Here is a 17295-nt window from a genome sequence, read left to right as displayed (position 1 = left end):
TGGGTATCGAACCCTTGGATCTCCTATGTGGTAGGCGGACACTATCAGTTGAGCCACGTCTGCTTCCTGCCTCCTGCTTTTGAAGTCCTACTTGAAATAGAATGCTAAATTTTTTTAAAGTTTTTTTGTTATATACTTGATATACAATAAACAGCATGTATAAAAGTGTATAATTTACAGCATATGATTTAAAATGTATAGTTTGTGAAATTAACACCATAGTCGAGAGACTGAATGTATCCATAACCTCCAAAATATTTCTTGTACTCTTGTAATACCTACATCCTGCCCTTCTCTGTTTCTCTTTCCTCAGTTTAGTTTGATTTTTCCAGTTTTTTATAAAAATGATGTTTTAAAACATTTATAGATTGAAAGTATAATGTCTCTTTAGTTTTATAAAACTCCTCATCTACTTTTTCCTCTGCGAATCAACTTGTGGTTAAATATAGCATGTCCTTCTTGGAAATAAATAAAATTTACCGTGGAATTATGTGAATTATTAAGGTAATATCTCTTAACTCAAAAACCCATTCTTCTCTACTCTGTTTTCTGATGCTGCAGCTGTGACTATTCAAAAACCCTTTCCGCTAGGCTCTTGCTTAGCAGATGCAAGAGGGAGATTGCAAGACTGGAGGGGAGAGCAGGGACTTACTCCTCCCTGGCTACTTCCTGTGAGTTTCCTGTTGGATTGCGCTGAAGCTGCTTTTTTATTTTTTTTTTGGGGGGGGGTCGGACCCAGGACCTTATATGTTGGGAGCCAGCACTCAATGACTGAGCCACCTCAGTTCCCCTGAGTTGGTTTTTTGTTTGCTTGTTTGTTTTCAGGGGGCATTGGAACCCAACCTGGGACCTCCCATGTGGGAAGCAGGTGCTCAATGGCTTGAGCCACATCTGCTCCCTTGAATCTGTTTTTTCATCCCTGAAGTTTTCATTCTCTTCTCATAGCAGTAGCTGAATCCGGTTTGCTCAATTTTTAAATTATGTGTTCAACTAGCTCATGTGGCCTCACCTGAGAGACAACAGCATCAGACAGTGGGTGTCCACTCCTCAGTGACATAGGTCCTAGCTACACGGCCCTTCCTCTGACCTCAGAGAAACCAACACAGAAGAGGCCCTGCCCCAGTCCTCTTTCTTAAGCTTCGAAGTTTAATAGCTCCAAGCATCTTCCCTTTGTACCCCAATTGCTACTGCAGTTGCTATCTCTGTTATTCCTTTGAGTTCTCTTTTTACCCTTTTCAGTTACCTAAGTGATACCTTTGTATTTAGTTTCCAATTCCATATTTTAAATTCTATCTGTTCAAGTAACCGGTGTGATTTCTATCACTTAACCAGATTCTGATTTTGAAAGAAATAAGCAGATAGATTTGTTGGGTTTCTATATTTAAGTTTTCTTGCCTGGAGTTATTTTACTTTCTTTTCTTTTAAAGGAACATAAGGAATTGTATACACAAAGTAGTGGCTTAGTATTTAAGTGGGTTCGTGAAAGACATATCCGTGTCCTAATCCTAGAACCTTAAAATGTTCTTATTTGAAAAACAGGTCTTTGCAGATGTAATTAAGGGTTTTAGGATTTGGAAATTGCCCTGAACTAGCTGAGTGTATCCTAGATCCAATTATAAGAGCTCGTATAAGAGTGAGGCAAAGAAGATGTGACAGATAGAAGAGGAGGAGGCCATGTGACCATGGAGTCAGAGACTGGAGGGCTGAAGCCCCTCGTCATGGAATGCGGACAGCCACCAGAGCTGGAAGAGACAGAAAACAGATCCTCCCCTAGAGCCCTGCTAACACCGTGATTTCAACCAACAGGCTTCCAGAACTAGGACAGAAAGAAGTTTCTATTGTTTCAAGACACCCAGTTTGTGTTAGTTTGTTATAGCAGCCACAAGAAACTAAAACAGGCTATTTCATTTACTATGCCTTGGCCATCTTTTCAATAGTCCATTCCAATTGACTTGTAAGTTGCATAGTATTTCATTATGCACATGGACCATAATCTACCTTTCTAGTGTCTTATTGAACAAATAATCTGTTCACAGTTTTTCTCTAGGATAATTTCTTACTTAGAGCTGCAAGATAAATTCCTAGATGTGGAAGAGCTGGATCAAAAGAGTATGTTCATTAACATTTTAAATCCATATTATTTTCAATTTCTACTAACACTGGGTATGATAAAGATATTGAATCTTTTCTAATCTTCTCGATGAAAAAAGTATCTCAGTATTTTAATTTGCATCTCAGTGATTTAGTGTGATTGGACGTCTTTTTCCTATCATTTTTGAGAAGGAGAAAAGCAGGCTTTAGTGTTGCTAGGAGCTGACCTGGCACTCAAGGTAGGCCTTGGTATTCTTCTGTTTTAATATAAACCGTTTCACAAAACATCAACATCAGACAAGGTCGCTAGCGCCCGTCATGGACTGTGGTGGTTTGAAGCTGTATGTACTCCAGAAAAGTAAGTTCTTAAATTTAATCCATTTCTATGGATGTGGACCTATTGTAAGTAGAGGCTACTTCAGTTCAGGTGTGACCCACCTCATTCAGTATGGGTCTTTATCCTATTACAGGTGTTTATATAAACAGAATGAATAATACAGAGAAAGTAAAAGCCACAGAACCAAGAAGCTGAAATCAACAAAACCTGAAAGAGACCATCATATGCTTTGCCAACTGGCAAGATAGCCAAGGATCACCAGCAGCTGGTCTTCAGGAAGAAAGCATTGCCTTGATGATGCCTTGATTTGGACATTTTCTCAGCCTCAAATTGTAAGCCAATAAATTACTATTGTTTATTAATAATAAGCCAGCCCATTTCATGGTAAATGCTTTAAGCAGTTAAGTAAACTAAAATAGATTTTGGTACCAGGAGAGAGTTACTGCAAATACTAAAAATATGGTTGCAGCTTTGGCATTGGATAGTGGGTAGAGGCTGGAAGAATTGTGTGGTATTTGACAGAAAAAGCCTAAATTGCTTTGAAGAGATTGTTGGTAGAAAATTGGACACTAAAGGTACTTCTGATGAAGTCCTAGAAAGAAATGATGAATGTGTCATTGCAAACTGGAAAAAAGATGACCTTTGTTTTAAAGTGGTAGAGAACTTGGCAAAATTGAGTCCTGATGTTGGATGAAAAGCAGAATTTGAAAGTGACAAGCTTGTATATTTACTTGAGGAGATTTCCGAATTAATTGTGGAAAGTGCAGTCTGGTGTCTCCTTGGAGTTTATAGTAAAATGTGAGAGGAAAGTGATAAGCTGAGAACTGAACTCCTGGAACAAAGAAGCGAGAAATTTATGGTTTGGAAAACTCTGAGCTTCTGGAAAGTGAGTCCCCAGAGAGTAGTGCTCCATCTGAGGGTTTAAATAAACATGGAACCAATCAGTCATTTCAGTGCAAGTCAGGATTGGAATGCAGTTATCCAGAGAGGATTTTTTGAAAGTTTTTTAGTCTGATGGTTTGGATCCCTTGTACTACACGCAAAACTAACACGTTGTTTTTGTGAAATCTATATGAATGGAACCACTGCCAGCCTGGGATAAAAGGGGCAAAATAGGGACAGAGCCAAGGAAAAATCACCCTAAGGACAAAACCATGGAAGTTGTGGTCTGGAATGAAGACATTCTCTTGGGCCAAGAGAGTGGCCCATTCATGTATGTGAAAAAGGTGATTCTTCCCTCTTCCTGGATGGTTGAAGAGCTGGAAGCCTTCACCCCAGTGCTCAGGGAGAGCATGGCCACTGCACACGCACTTGGAAAAGGGTGGGGCTGCCACTCCATCAGGCCCAGAGGATAAAACGTCATTCCACAGATGACTCTCAGACCTTGTAATCTAATGGAGTATGCGCTGCTAGGTTTCAGAAATGTTTGGGATCTGTGACCCTTGTTTTCCTTCCAATTTCTCCCTTCCGGAATGGAAATGCTTATTCTCTGACTGTCCCTCCATTGTATATTGGAAGCATATACCTTGTCCTCTAGGCTTCACAGGTTTGCAGATAGACGGGAATTGTGCCCCCAGACAGACCACACCCATAACCTTTGCTTGCTTGTTTGTTTTTTTGCAGGAGATTCACAGTATTATGTTTAATGTTTTTAAAAATCTGTTTACAGAATAATTTGTAATACATTTCCACATGCCTACATATTTAGGGAATAATATATTTGCATTAAATAATTAGTTTAAGTTAAATATGAGGATAAAAAGCATAGTTTTAAATTTTTCCATACAGCTTTTTCATTTCTTATTCTCTATTCTTCATGAAAAGTGAGTTTCCATCTGGCATTACTTCCCTTTGGCCTAAAAGACAACCATTAATTTTTTTTATTGACAGTATGATGCTAATATCTTTATTACATTTTTATTTCTGTGAATACTTCTTTATTTCAATTTCATTTATGAATAAATTCTTTCCATATGTAATGGAAAAAAAAAAAAAGAATAATTTGTAAACCACAAGGTAATTTCTCAAATATTTGGAAATAAGGAAAAATTTCCTTATCATTAACTTCTTGGTTATTTCTCTCTCACACATACACAATTTCCCTGGCATGCCTTTACCATGTAGCAATAGAGACATGACTTTGTGCAAAGCACAGACATAGAAGGCTGTCCTTCCATCTGACTTGCATCAGGGATTACTGAAACAGTAAGGGCATAGCTGCCACAGCAGAGACGCGCTCAGGTTGTACTCTGAGATGAGCCGACCGAGCCCTTTATCGTCTACAGAAGCAAAGGGGTTCTTTCTCCAGCTGGCTGTTTTTTTTCCTGGAAGAGCCCTTTGATCTAGGTTAATTAGTCATGGAGCCTCTCTCAGTGCAGGGATGTGGTAGCGAGGGTCCAGGATGTTTGTTATTCTGCGCGCCCTCTCTCTCTTCCACATCTTGTATGGGTGGGTGGGAAAACCAGTTGGCGTCTTTCTCTTCAAATCTGTAACTTAATTCCACTTACAACCAACATCCCTCATACTGCCAGGATAATAAAGTCATTAGTTTGAAAAGGCACATTTGTGAAAGCTCTGCGGAAATCCGTGTTGAGTGCTCTCTTGAGTACATTAAAAGTGATGTAGGAAAGGCTTGTGTACATGGAACTGTCAATGACAAATAGGAGCCAATGATTCCACAAGTCAGTATGTTCAGTGTTCTTAGGCAGCCCATGAAAACTGGAATGATAGCAGCTATACAAGAGAAGGTCACCCAGAAAGCACCATCATCACAAAAACCTTCAGGTTTCCCAGTGGGTTGAAGAAAATCAGGAATGCCATGAGGAGGTCCAACACTAGTGCCACACAAGCATGCAGAGCACGAGGAGTCCACAGCGTGACCAAGTGGCCTCCAGGAGAAATCCACCGATGCTTCCAGCTGAGGCTGTTAGAATCAGACGAACATTATTCTTTTGTGTGTGTGTGTGTTTACTTTTAAAATATATATATTTTAAATTTATTTTTAAAAGATACATAGACCAGATAAAATGTTACATTAAAAAATATAGGAGGTTCCCACATGCCCCACTCCCCACACCCCCGCTTTCCCACATCAACAACTTCTTTCATTAGTGTGGTGCATTCATTGCATTTGATGAATACATTTTGGAGCACTGCTACAAAGCATGGATTATAGTTTACATTGTAGTTTACACTCTCTCCCAGCTCATTCAGTGGGATATGGTGGGATGTATAATGGCCTATATCTGTCCCTGCAATATCATTCAGGACAACTCCAAGTCCCAAAAATGGCCCCATATCACACCTCCTTTTCCCTCTCCCTGCCTTCAGCAACTCCCGTGGCCACTGTCTCCACATCAATGATATAATTTCTTCCATGGCTAGAGTCACAATAATTCTATAGTAGAATACCAGTAAGTCCACTCTAGTCCATATTTTATTCCCCCATCCTGAGGACCCTGGGGTGGTGATGCCCACTCCACCTCTCAATTGAGAGGGAGCTTCGATCCCACATGGCTGATGGATCAGACTCTCCTGCCCACAGCTGTAGACTCTCCAGTTCCTTGGTGTGGTGGTTGTTCATTCTCACCTCCATGTCAGCTGACTTGGGTAAGTCCAATGAACTGGAGAGTAGGTGCTGCAACACTGTGGAGGCTCAGGGCCCAGCTGACACCTGGACTTCATAGACATCAGTCTTATAATCGGTATATAAAGGAAGCCTCCCAAGAAGACAGAGAGTATGAAGAATAATTCTGTTTTCCAGAATCTGTATCTGAAAAAACAAACGAAGAGACCAAGCAGGGCAAAAAAAGTGAAGAACATTTTGGTAGATACTCTTTCCAGGGAAGAACCATTGCCCCCCATTGCCTTAAAGCTGCAAGCATACATGTGAACAGGAACGTAAGCAGCAAATGTATTCAGCACCGGGTCCCAAACAATGGCACTCTAGATTACCCCTTGTCCCTGCCGGGAAGAGAAGTAAATCCTGGTGTTACCATTAGCAGTCACTGATGGCACTGGCCTTCACCTGAGGCACCTCAGTCATCCTCTGCAGATGTGTCAGCAAGACCTTCTCAGTGAGGTCATTCTCGGGTGGAAAACACTGATAGACATCACACTGCAGCCCCCGCCTAGAGTCCTGGCCCGCCCCAACGTTACACGGCGGAGGGTCTCTGCCTCTTGCATAGCCCAGGTTTGCTGGGGCAAATTTGATAATTGTTTCAAAGAAATTATACTCCAGATAAATGCTGCAATATCTAAATCAAATCCCAAATTACAGCCTCCAGGGAGAGGATCTCTTTCCGAGTAGGAGAGTGAAACAGCCACAGTTTGGACAGGTTCAGCATCTGAAGCCTCCAAGTACTAAGCACGCATACTTTGCTCTGGTCTAAGAATGAAAACCAGTCCTTTGTCAGTGCCTGTTCCTGAGTTACTGGGAAGGAAAGCCTTAGAAAAATGAACTGTTGTATTCTGATACTGTGAGCGAATTTGGAACATAAGGAAAGTCAAGCTGTTGGAAATATGATGCAAAATGGCTTCCTCTGGAAGGGGCCTCTTGAGCTTGAAGTATTCAATTTTTTCCAAAGAAAATTCTAGGAGACCTTCACTGGCGTTCCTGATGGTGTCAGCTCCACCAGCTGCTGCCCCTGCCAATGCCAGCACCACCAGCACCAGTAGCCCCAGGTGCCCAATTGCGGCCGGCCGAGGTCTGGGAGGCACATTGGTGAGTGTGCTGGGGCCCTGCAGCCTAGCCAGTGCTATCCTGGGGAGCGTGGGCTCCGTGCTATTGGGCTGCCAGGCCCCTGGGCATTCCAGCCCCATAACCAATTTTGATGAGACATTGTGCTCATTATTGCTACAGAAATGACTTAAGGCTTTGGGCTATTATGAGGTAATAACACACCTGGCAGATAGAAAGAATATGTCTTTTAGGAATCCAGAGGGTAGAGTGTGGTGGTTTGAAACTCTATATATCCTAGAAAAGCATGTTCTCAAATTTAATCTTTTCCTATGGGTGTGGACCCATTGTAAGTAAGGCCTTTTTGGTGAGACTATTTCAATAAAGGTGTTACCCATTTAATTTAGGATGGGTCTTAATCCTATTACTGGCATTCTTTATGTAATAAGCAGAGTGATTACAGACAGAGAAAGCAAAAGCCAAAGAAAGCAAGAAGCTGAAATCAATGAAGAGAAAGAGAAGAGAGAAGAGAAGAGAAGAGAAGAGAAGAGAAGAGAAGAGAAGAGAAGAGAAGAGAAGAGAAGAGAAGAGAAGAGAAGAGAAGAGAAGAGAAGAGAAGAAGAGACCTGCTGATGCCACAGTGTGCCTTGCCATGTAGTAGAGGAGCTAAGGATCCACCATCGGTCAGTCTTTGAGAAGAAATCATTGCCTGGATGATGCCTTGATTTGAACATTTTCTCAGGCTCAAACTATAAGCTAGCAAATTCCCATTGTTTAAGCCAACCCAATTCATGGTATCTGCTTTAAGCAACCTAGAAAGCTAAAACATGCACCAAGACAAAGGCAAGGCAAATTCATCATCCTATCACATCCTGGAAAAACATGAACATTGTCCAAGCCAAAAAAAATGACCCTAAATCCCCTATATTGGCCAATATGAGTAACTGCAATTTCTTTATCTATTACTATTTGAGCTTTTGTTTAATTTTGCCTCTGTCTAGAAAAATATATGAGGGTATCCAGTCATGGAACTACCCCTGCTCTCTGAAAGCATAAAGTTCATTAAAAAAAAGGCCTACTTCCTTTAACCTTTCTAACACAAGATCAAATCCTGTAAATCCTTTCCTACCCTTTTTACCCAAAGATTCCACAGCTCCCCATGGTATATTTTCTCCCTTGTACAATGAATAACAAGGCCAACAACTCAAAAGCAGATGTATTCCTGGTAGTCTTTGGCTGTAGGGCCTAGGCAAATTCAATGAACTCTATTAATGAAATTAAACCTTTATCAACAATTTCAACAATTTACATATATTTCCTCTCATTTATTCCATCCAACTTGATTTATGGGTATTTGGCATATGAGGACAAAAATACCTAAAGTTTTAAAAAAATTTATTTCTCTCCCCTTCCCCACTGTCTCCACCCCCCAGTTGCCTGCACTCTGTGTCCATTTGCTGTGTGTTCTTCTGTGGGAATCTGTGTCTCTTTTTGTTGGGTCATCTTGCTGCATCAGCTCTCCGTGGGTGTGCGGCACCATTCTGGGCAGGCTGCACTTTTTTCACGATACGCGGCTCTCCTTACAGGGTGCACTCCTTGCACGTGGGGCTCCCCTATGCAGGGGTCACCCTTGCGTGGCATGGCACTCCTTGAGTGCATCAGCACTGCACATGGGTCAGCTCATCACACGGGTTAGGAGGTCCTGGGTTTGAACCTTGGACCTCCCATGTGGTAGGCAGATGCCCTACCCACTGGGCCAAATCTGCTTTCCCCCTAAAGTTTTATATATTCAAATATATCATTCCTTCCCACCTCAGATTCAGATTTTACATCCAGCTTTGCTTGTGTAGGAATGGTTCCGAAAATTTGGTTACAAACCGAGTTTTCATAAAGTGTTAAGGATAAGAAAGCTAATAATTATTTTTATTGAATGTTACTAATGTAAAACACTGTTCTAACTTCTTCACAGAAATTAGCTTATCTAATCTGCATTAGAGAATTGTGGCTCTGAGAATTATCTAAGCTATCTTCCCAAGATTGCTCTTGTAGGCAGAAATGGGCAAAAGGTATTAGAAACCTTTTTCTGACTTTGATACTCGTGCTCTGAAATGGTACAATATCTTCTGCCAGGTACTCAATTATTGGTGTCTGTTTAAACCCCTGATCCTGAGGTACTGTTAGGACCACTTATGTTTTTCTTTTTTTATAGGGGAGAGCACGAATACAGTCCCCCACTACCACAAATTATGCAGTCGAGTTTCCCAATTTGGGAAACATCTGGAGTGCATTGATTAAGGCTCTCCCGGGAAAACCACCTTCGTGATCACAGTATCTCCCCTGCCAGGTAAGTATCCATTAGGACCATTTAAAAGAAAAAAGATTTTATTTTTAAATTTTATTTGGAAAGAAGCTTTTGATTACATAAACATTACATTGAAAATACAGGGGGATTCCCGTATACCCCACTACCTCCTCCTTCCCCACTCTTTCCCCATTAACAACATCTTTCATTAGTGTGGTACATTTGCTAAAATTGATGAATTCATATTGAAGCATTGCCACTAACCATGATCTATAGTTTACATTAAAAGTTTACACTTTGCACCACACAATTTTATAGGTTTTGACAGTATATGTAATGGCCTGTATCCGTCATTGCTATGTCATGTGGACAATTCCAAAAATGCCCACGTTGCACCAATTCTTCTCTCTCCTTCCCCTCAAAACCTCTAGTGGACGCTGCCTTTAATCAGTGATTCAAGTTCTTCCATTGTTAGAATAATAATGTCTATTTTAGTCTGTAGTTGAATTTCCCCCTTATGTTTGTTCATTCCTCAATCTTGAGGATTTTAGGATTGTGATGCCCATTCTGTTTCTGATTGAGAGGGGGCTTAGATCCCATGGGGCAGATGGATGGAACAGTCTGCACTCAATTATTGATTGAGTAATTGAAGATACTCTGTTTTTTGGGGATGGGCATTGTCCATCATCATCCTTTTAATAGTTGTTTTAATGAAGAATTTACAAGGGCTTTCCTGTGTGTTATTAGTCTTCATTTTAACTTTCATTCTATTTGATTTCATGTGCACAATACTGGATTATGGATTAATCAAAATCCTTGGTTCATGACATGTTCTCATCATTGGTCCAATTACAGCATACATACACACACATATATATATAATATATAATAAAATATTTTCTTTCTGATTCTCATTATTCATGGTAATTATGTCCTAAAAGTTGCTGCAAACAATGAAGCAGTGAACAGTGAACCATTGCTCAGAAGAGAAATACAGGGTTAGGTTCCTATGAGTCTGGTCATAACATTTTCATTAATAATACATAACCTTGTATATGCATATTTCTGTTTAAAGATACCTCATTTAATATGTATTATTAATTCATTAACATTGAACTCACTGCCAATAGTACTATAACTCAAGCTTAAACAAAGCTTATCTAGCACATGTATTTTCTCCCTAGGGAACACACAAGCCTTCTTGTACTTAGGAGTACTAGACAGCACTACATAATTACACTTGGGGGCCATTTTTTTAAGCCAATTTATTTTTAAAGATTTATTTTATTTATTTATTTATCCCCACCCCCTTGTTGCTGTGTCATTTGTTGTGTCTGTTCATTGTGTGCTCATCTTCCTTTTAGAAGGCACCAGGAGCTAAACCTGGGACCTCCCATGTGGTAGAGAGGTACCTAATCACTTGAACCACCTTTGCTCCCTGCTTTGTTGTGTCTCTCATTATGTTTTCTTCCTTGTGCCTCTTGTTGCATCATCTTGCTGCATCAGCTTGCCACACTAGCCAATTGCATCTGCTTGCTGTCTTCGTTGTCTTCTTTAGGAGGCCCTGGGAACCAAACCCAGGACCTCCCATGTGGTAGGCAGAAACTCAATTGTTTGAGCCACATCTGCTTCCCTAAACCAATTTTATTGATGCATATTAATAAAGCATATAATTGATCTAACGTGTACAATCAATGGTATTTACTATAATCACATAGTTGTGGACTCCTCACTTTAATCATTAGAGCATTTTCATTATTTCAATAATAATAATAATAAAAACAGACAAACAAAATTCCTCACCTCTTAATCTCTCTGTTCTTCCCTCACTGTACATAGCTGCTGTTTCTGGCTATTCTACCCAAAGTGTATAATCAATGGCTTTTAATATAACACAATGTTGTACACTCACAACCTTGAAAATTTTAGAACAATTTCATTAATCCAAAAAGAAAGACTCCACACCTCTAGACTTCCTTCCTCAAACCTACATAGCCACTTATCTCCTTTCATCTTTATAAATTGATTTATATTTACATTTTATATAAATGGAATCATACAGTATGTAGTACACTGTGTCTGGTCTCCTTCACTTAGTATAATGGGGTTTTTTTTCCCTGATATTAACATTTTGTACTATTAACTAATATTTGTTCAGCTTCAAAGAAAAATGGTCTTAAACATGTAATTCTACCCATATTCATATTTCACATAATATATTTAGTTCATAATAAGGCAATCATACAGTATTTGTCCTTTTGTGTCTGGCCTGCTTCTCTCAACATAATGTCCTCTAGTTTCAGCCTTGTTGTCATATGTTCCACAACTTCCTTCCTTCTTACTGTTGCATAATATTCCTTTGTTTGTATACTCCACAATTTGTTTTTCGATTCATCAGTTGATGGGCACCTGGGTTGATTCCAACGTTTGACTATCGTGAATAATGCTGCTATGATCATCAATGTGCAGATAACTATTTGTGTCACTATTCTCAGTTCTTCTGGGTATATACCTATCAATGGTATTGTGGGGGCCATTTTAAACAGCAAAATCACCAACAAAACCCACAAAAATGCAAAAAAAAAGAAATGAAGCATTAAACTACCATGAAAAGGACACTTGTTTACACTTTGGGAGCTGAAACAAAAAGACAGAGCATCATCTTGCTTGATCTTAGCTGTGAATATGCACATCAGGCAACGCAAATTTTTTGCTACCCTGTGCATATTTGTAAATGACCACATAAGTGCTGTGAGTATTGATTTTGGGGTTACAAATAAATTTTAACAAGTAGGTGAATTTGCAAATATGGAATCTGTAAAAATAAGGATCAAGTATTCATATTATTATAATATATTATTGTATTACTATATTACATATTATTATAATTTATATAAATATGGGTATATGTTTATATTTACAATATTTTATGTACATGAATAAAATAAGACCTACAAACCTTCTACCCAAAACAAAATCTGGGATTTTTGAGTGCTCTAATTGCCTGTAATTCAGAAGCACAGTTTGCTGTCCAAGTACTTTCACTCCTATCCCCTTCATGCCCCTCTTGTCCTCCATTCTCCATTTCATGTTGTCTTGCCTTTTTTTATTCTTAATTTTTTTATTCCTCAATTTTTGGTTCCAATCATTTACTTCCCTTTCCTGAACTGAGGGAGGCAGTGCGCTGAGGTGTGAGAAGTAGGAAGAAGCAGCGATTATGAGGAATGAAGCTGAAGGAAAGGAACTTGAAATGCATTGTGTAAAGTATGTTTCGGGCCAGTGATTATCTTAGAATGCTGCTTTGATAAATCACCTTGAAGTGATTATCTGGAATAAATTGGACCAATGTTTATTTCATGTGAAATTATCACTTCTTTGCTAAAAAGATTCATAAGCCTCTTCTGGATGTCCTTCAATTCAGTCTGACAAATGATATTTTAAAAAATATGACATAGCTATGCCAGTTTTTGTAGGTATTGTTTTACTGTAGTTGTTATTGTTGGTATTTTCTTGGTTACATATTTCATTAAATTGTAGATTCTCCAATTGTAAGCATCATTTTTATTTTGTGAACTATTAGAGATGAAAAAAATTCCCTGCTAATCAAACAATTTCAAAGGCTGAGACACACATATCCTAAAATCAATGTTTGACAAAAGGATTAGGGTGCAGGTAGTTTATTTCTGAGAAAAGCTTGGGAAGCATAAGTGAGGGAAATGTAAGACATGAAAGAGAGTAAAGTTAGTACACTGTGAGTGAATGAGCTGGTTACCACACTTACATCTGGGACTTAATCTTACTGGAACTCTCTGAGAAAATGTCTAGAATGAACTTCAGCATTGCCCTGTGGAGGACAGGGAGATGGATCATTTATCCATTGTATTTCATTCCTCACTTTAAGAGAAGTGCATCCAGGAGTATTAACTCCTCAGTGCTTAGAGTTGTTCCTGGGCACATCTGAGTAGCCATCTATAGCTTCAGAGAAAACAGAATTCCAGGATCGGTCTTATGTGAGATGCTCGCAAAATGAATGAAACTGTCCGGGACAGCGGTTCTGAAATCAAGTGGGCTCAGGTGATGCGGTGCCATATACCATAAGCATCAAGCCATCCATTCCTTGCGCAAATAAATCCATGCCTGTTCAACTAAACCTGCCACTAAATCTTCAAGGTGGTGGATGCTGGCAACTCTAAAAGAAATTTTTTAACGGAGCCCTTAAACTGAAAGGTCACTATAAAGATATGATTTAATTTTACTTAAAAACAAAAGTCTCAGTGAGATAGTGGAACAATACATTGCCCTCACTACTGGCAGCAGCTCACAAGACTATATGAAGACTTACCTTCTCCCTTTCCACTATACATTCTAGATATTCCTCACCTTTAGGCAACACTTTAGTGGAGTTAGGTTACTAAACTATTTGAGGAATCCTGGTTCTATTATTTTTGAGGGATATGAATTCTCATAAGCCTTTGTTAGATCATAGTTTCTGCAATTGCCTGATTATTGTAACCACCAGGGTGAATTCCCCAAATTCCAGATATGTCTCAGTTATGAAACTCATCATGATAATTGTGATTATTGGTAAAATGGTTCCTTTTTTCCTGATCAGTCTTCCACCACACTTCAGATTTATATCTTCAGATTTAGTGGACTCATTGGTGGTCATGAAAATTAAAATCTCTTCCCAATCCAACAGACCTTTGTCTGCAGGGGAAATTTTATTTTTCCCAACTTTCCATCTATCAGTTTTCCCATGTAGCCCTTCAATGAATAGAAATTCTTCTTGCCATATACTATCCCCTTTTTCACTACAGTTTTGATAATGTAATATGACAAAATTTCCAGGATATATGCATACTACTCTTGCAACCTTTCCTCATTTAATTTTATTTCTACACAGTTCTTAAACTAAAGCTTATACTGAAGCATCTCTAATAATATCTTTCTTGTCTATCCCCTGAATTCCTCCATGCTCATAATGTCTGTAACCTTTGAGCTTAAAGGTCACTAAAAATTCATAATTTAATTTTACTGTTCCAAAATCAAATATGTCCCAGCTATGTCCACTGAAAAGGCCTAAATGCAAAGATCAACCAGATAGTAATGAGCTCACCAATGACAACGCTGTGATCCATCGCTACCTCCCATTTCCCAATAAAAGGAACCAAGATCCTTGTTCTAGGTCTGGGACAAGAAAATTAACAGCTGAGCCTGAGACATTTTATTGTAGCAGAAAGCAAGGGGGAGAGACCCTAGCAGCATCAGCTGATGATGATGAAGAGAGGCAGTGGCAGAGGGGGAACACCTTTTTAATCTATTTTTAAAGGGACAGGACACTAATTTTATCCCACTACAACATTGAATTGAGGGGTGTTAGGGGAAGGAGCTGAGTTCCTCCCCCCACCCTCCAGCCCTGAGACTTGAGAAGGGGATTGAGCCTGAGAGAGAGGAGGAGTTTCTTCTTCTTTGAAACCCCTCATCTACAACTCCTACCCCTTTACCCTCCACTTGCATCCCTACTGAGTCCCTTCCACCCTCCTCCCCTTTGGGCATGAGAGGAGGAGAGAAAGGGAATCCAAAAGCCTCTCAGCGATACAGACCCTACTCTGCTGCTGCTGCTGCTTGGCCCTGGTGGAGTTATCTCACTACATCCAGGAGCAGACACTTCTCCACCTCTCCTGCTCCTCCTTTGTCTCCTCCCCTGTCACTCCCCCCTTTATTATTCTTTGTGCCCTCCTCCACAGCTCCAGGGAAGGCACTCAAAAGTGGGGGGCAGGAAAGACAATTACCAACTTTCCAGTTTTCCATGGATATGAAGAACCCCATGAAGTCAGCCAGAAGGCCTATGTCCAACTCATGTACCTTTGCAAATTTGTCTGGGTGTTAAATTTGTTCATTGAAGACTTCAGATTTGGTGTGTGAGAGGTAGATGTTGAAGATCTTTATCATTTACAGACAAGATTTTACAAAGTTAGACCCTTGTTCTCAAGGAGTTCCAAGTTTGAGGCAAGAATATGCATGGGAGGCAGCTGCAGAGGATGGAAGAGGCAGAAATAGCCACTGTGGCAGGCCCAGGGGACCCCCTTCCCCCAAACAGACCCCACTGATTGCCCTGATGGGCCTCCAACCAACTTCTCTGAAGGAGAGATGATAGGATTAGAGAGAAGATGGAGAGATGTAAAGCAAACACATTATCATATAACCTGACCTGTTCATGTGCCAAAGCAAGATGAGACAAATGTTTTACAAGATGTTCTTATACAATATCACTGCCGAAACAAGCAGTAATAACTACAAAAATCAATTTAAAATGAAACATTTGAATTCCTGTTGTTCACCTAAGCTCTTGTCTGGTATGTGGGTGGGCTGAGCTCCAACACCTCACTGGCCAGATCCATCCAAAGTAAAGGTTAATGCATTGACTTCTGGGAAGATGGTGTCAGCGTAGGCAGGCAGGGTTCAATTCTCTCAAAAAAAATTAATGGAGAAAGGGCAAAAAGCTATGTGAGGGAACTTCTTTGGGGGTTCAGTGTACCAGGACAGTGTGGCACAACCCCCAGAAGGGCAAGGGACAGAGAGATGAAGAAACAAAAACAAAACTGTGTTATTAAACCCCCATGGTGGCTGAGAAAAGTACCCATTCCCCACCCTCAAGGCAGGCGGCTTGGATAAACTCTGTAGCTCACTACAGATGACTGAGAGGGGAACAGATTGTCTTCTTCCCTGGGAAGAGGGAGCCTGCAGCAGAGAGTGCACAGTGGTTTCTCGTAAGGAAATTTGGCCAGAAGGCCTGCTTTGAATCTTGGCTCTGGATGCCTAGACATTAGCAAGAAATTCCAAGCCATACTAAGAAACAGGAAGAAATGACCCATCCAAACAAACACACCAAATACCCTGACAAAATACAGGAAATAAGACAACTAAACATTGATAATCACTCAAATTGCCTAAATAAATTCAAAAATTGAAGGAAAATATGACTGAAGATATTAAGAGGACTGGTGAGCACAAAGAACAAATTGAAAGCCTGCAAAGAAAAGTAACAGAGATTATGGGAATGAGAGATACATGGGTGAGATTAAAAATACGTTAGAGACATATAACAGCAGATTTGAACTGGTGGAGGACTGAGTATCTGAAATTGACCTTTCTAAATTTGTTGAGACTTGCTCTGTGATCTAGCATGTGGTTTATTCTGAAGAATGATCCATGTGTTTTTGAGAAAAATGTATATTCTTCTGTATTTGGGTATAATGTTCTGCATATGTCTTTTAGGTCTAGTTCCTTTAATGTATTATTCAAGTCCTCTGTTTCTTTATTAACCCTTGTAGAGATGTTCTGTCTTATGGTGATCATGGTGTATTAAAGTCCCCCACTAATTTTTTCCATTGTTTCCTTCATGTATTTTGGGCACCCTGGTTATGTGCATAAATATTTATGATTGTTCCTTTTTCTTGATAGATTACCCCTTTCATTAATATATAGAGTCCTTCTTTGTCTCCTACAATAGTTTTGCTTTTAAAGTCTCTTTTGTCTGATATTAGTATAGCTGCTCTGGTCCTTTTTTTGTTATTGTTTGCCTGTAAAATCATTTTCTAACCTTTCACTTGCAACTTCTTTGTGTCTCTGGTTCAAATGTGAGTTTCTTGTAGACAGTATATAAATGCATCATATTTCCTTATCTATTCTGCCAATCTGTATTTTTTGATTGGGGAATTTAATCCATTAACATTCAATGTTTTTACTGTTAAGGCAGTACTTACATTAGCCACTTTTTCTTTAGATTTATATATGTCATATGTTGTTTTTATTTCTCTTTTTATCCTTTTAGTTATTCTTACTAATAATCTTCCTTTCTACACTCTCTTCAACCGTCTCTCACCA

At 39.5% G+C, this 17295-nt stretch overlaps 2 pseudogenes; both read right to left on the bottom strand.

Annotated features, from left to right (window-relative positions):
- Positions 1 to 4707: 4707 nt before the first annotated feature.
- On the bottom strand, positions 4708 to 7249 carry LOC101411417 (transmembrane 7 superfamily member 3 pseudogene; annotated as a pseudogene).
- Positions 7250 to 9312: 2063 nt separating this feature from the next.
- Positions 9313 to 9458, bottom strand: LOC111766902 (U1 spliceosomal RNA; annotated as a pseudogene).
- Positions 9459 to 17295: the final 7837 nt, after the last annotated feature.

Source organism: Dasypus novemcinctus, chromosome 2, assembly GCF_030445035.2.
Source record: "Dasypus novemcinctus isolate mDasNov1 chromosome 2, mDasNov1.1.hap2, whole genome shotgun sequence".
NCBI lineage: Eukaryota > Metazoa > Chordata > Mammalia > Cingulata > Dasypodidae > Dasypus > Dasypus novemcinctus.
Note: the sequence above shows the minus strand (reverse complement) of the source record. Positions and strands in the feature narration are given on the sequence as shown.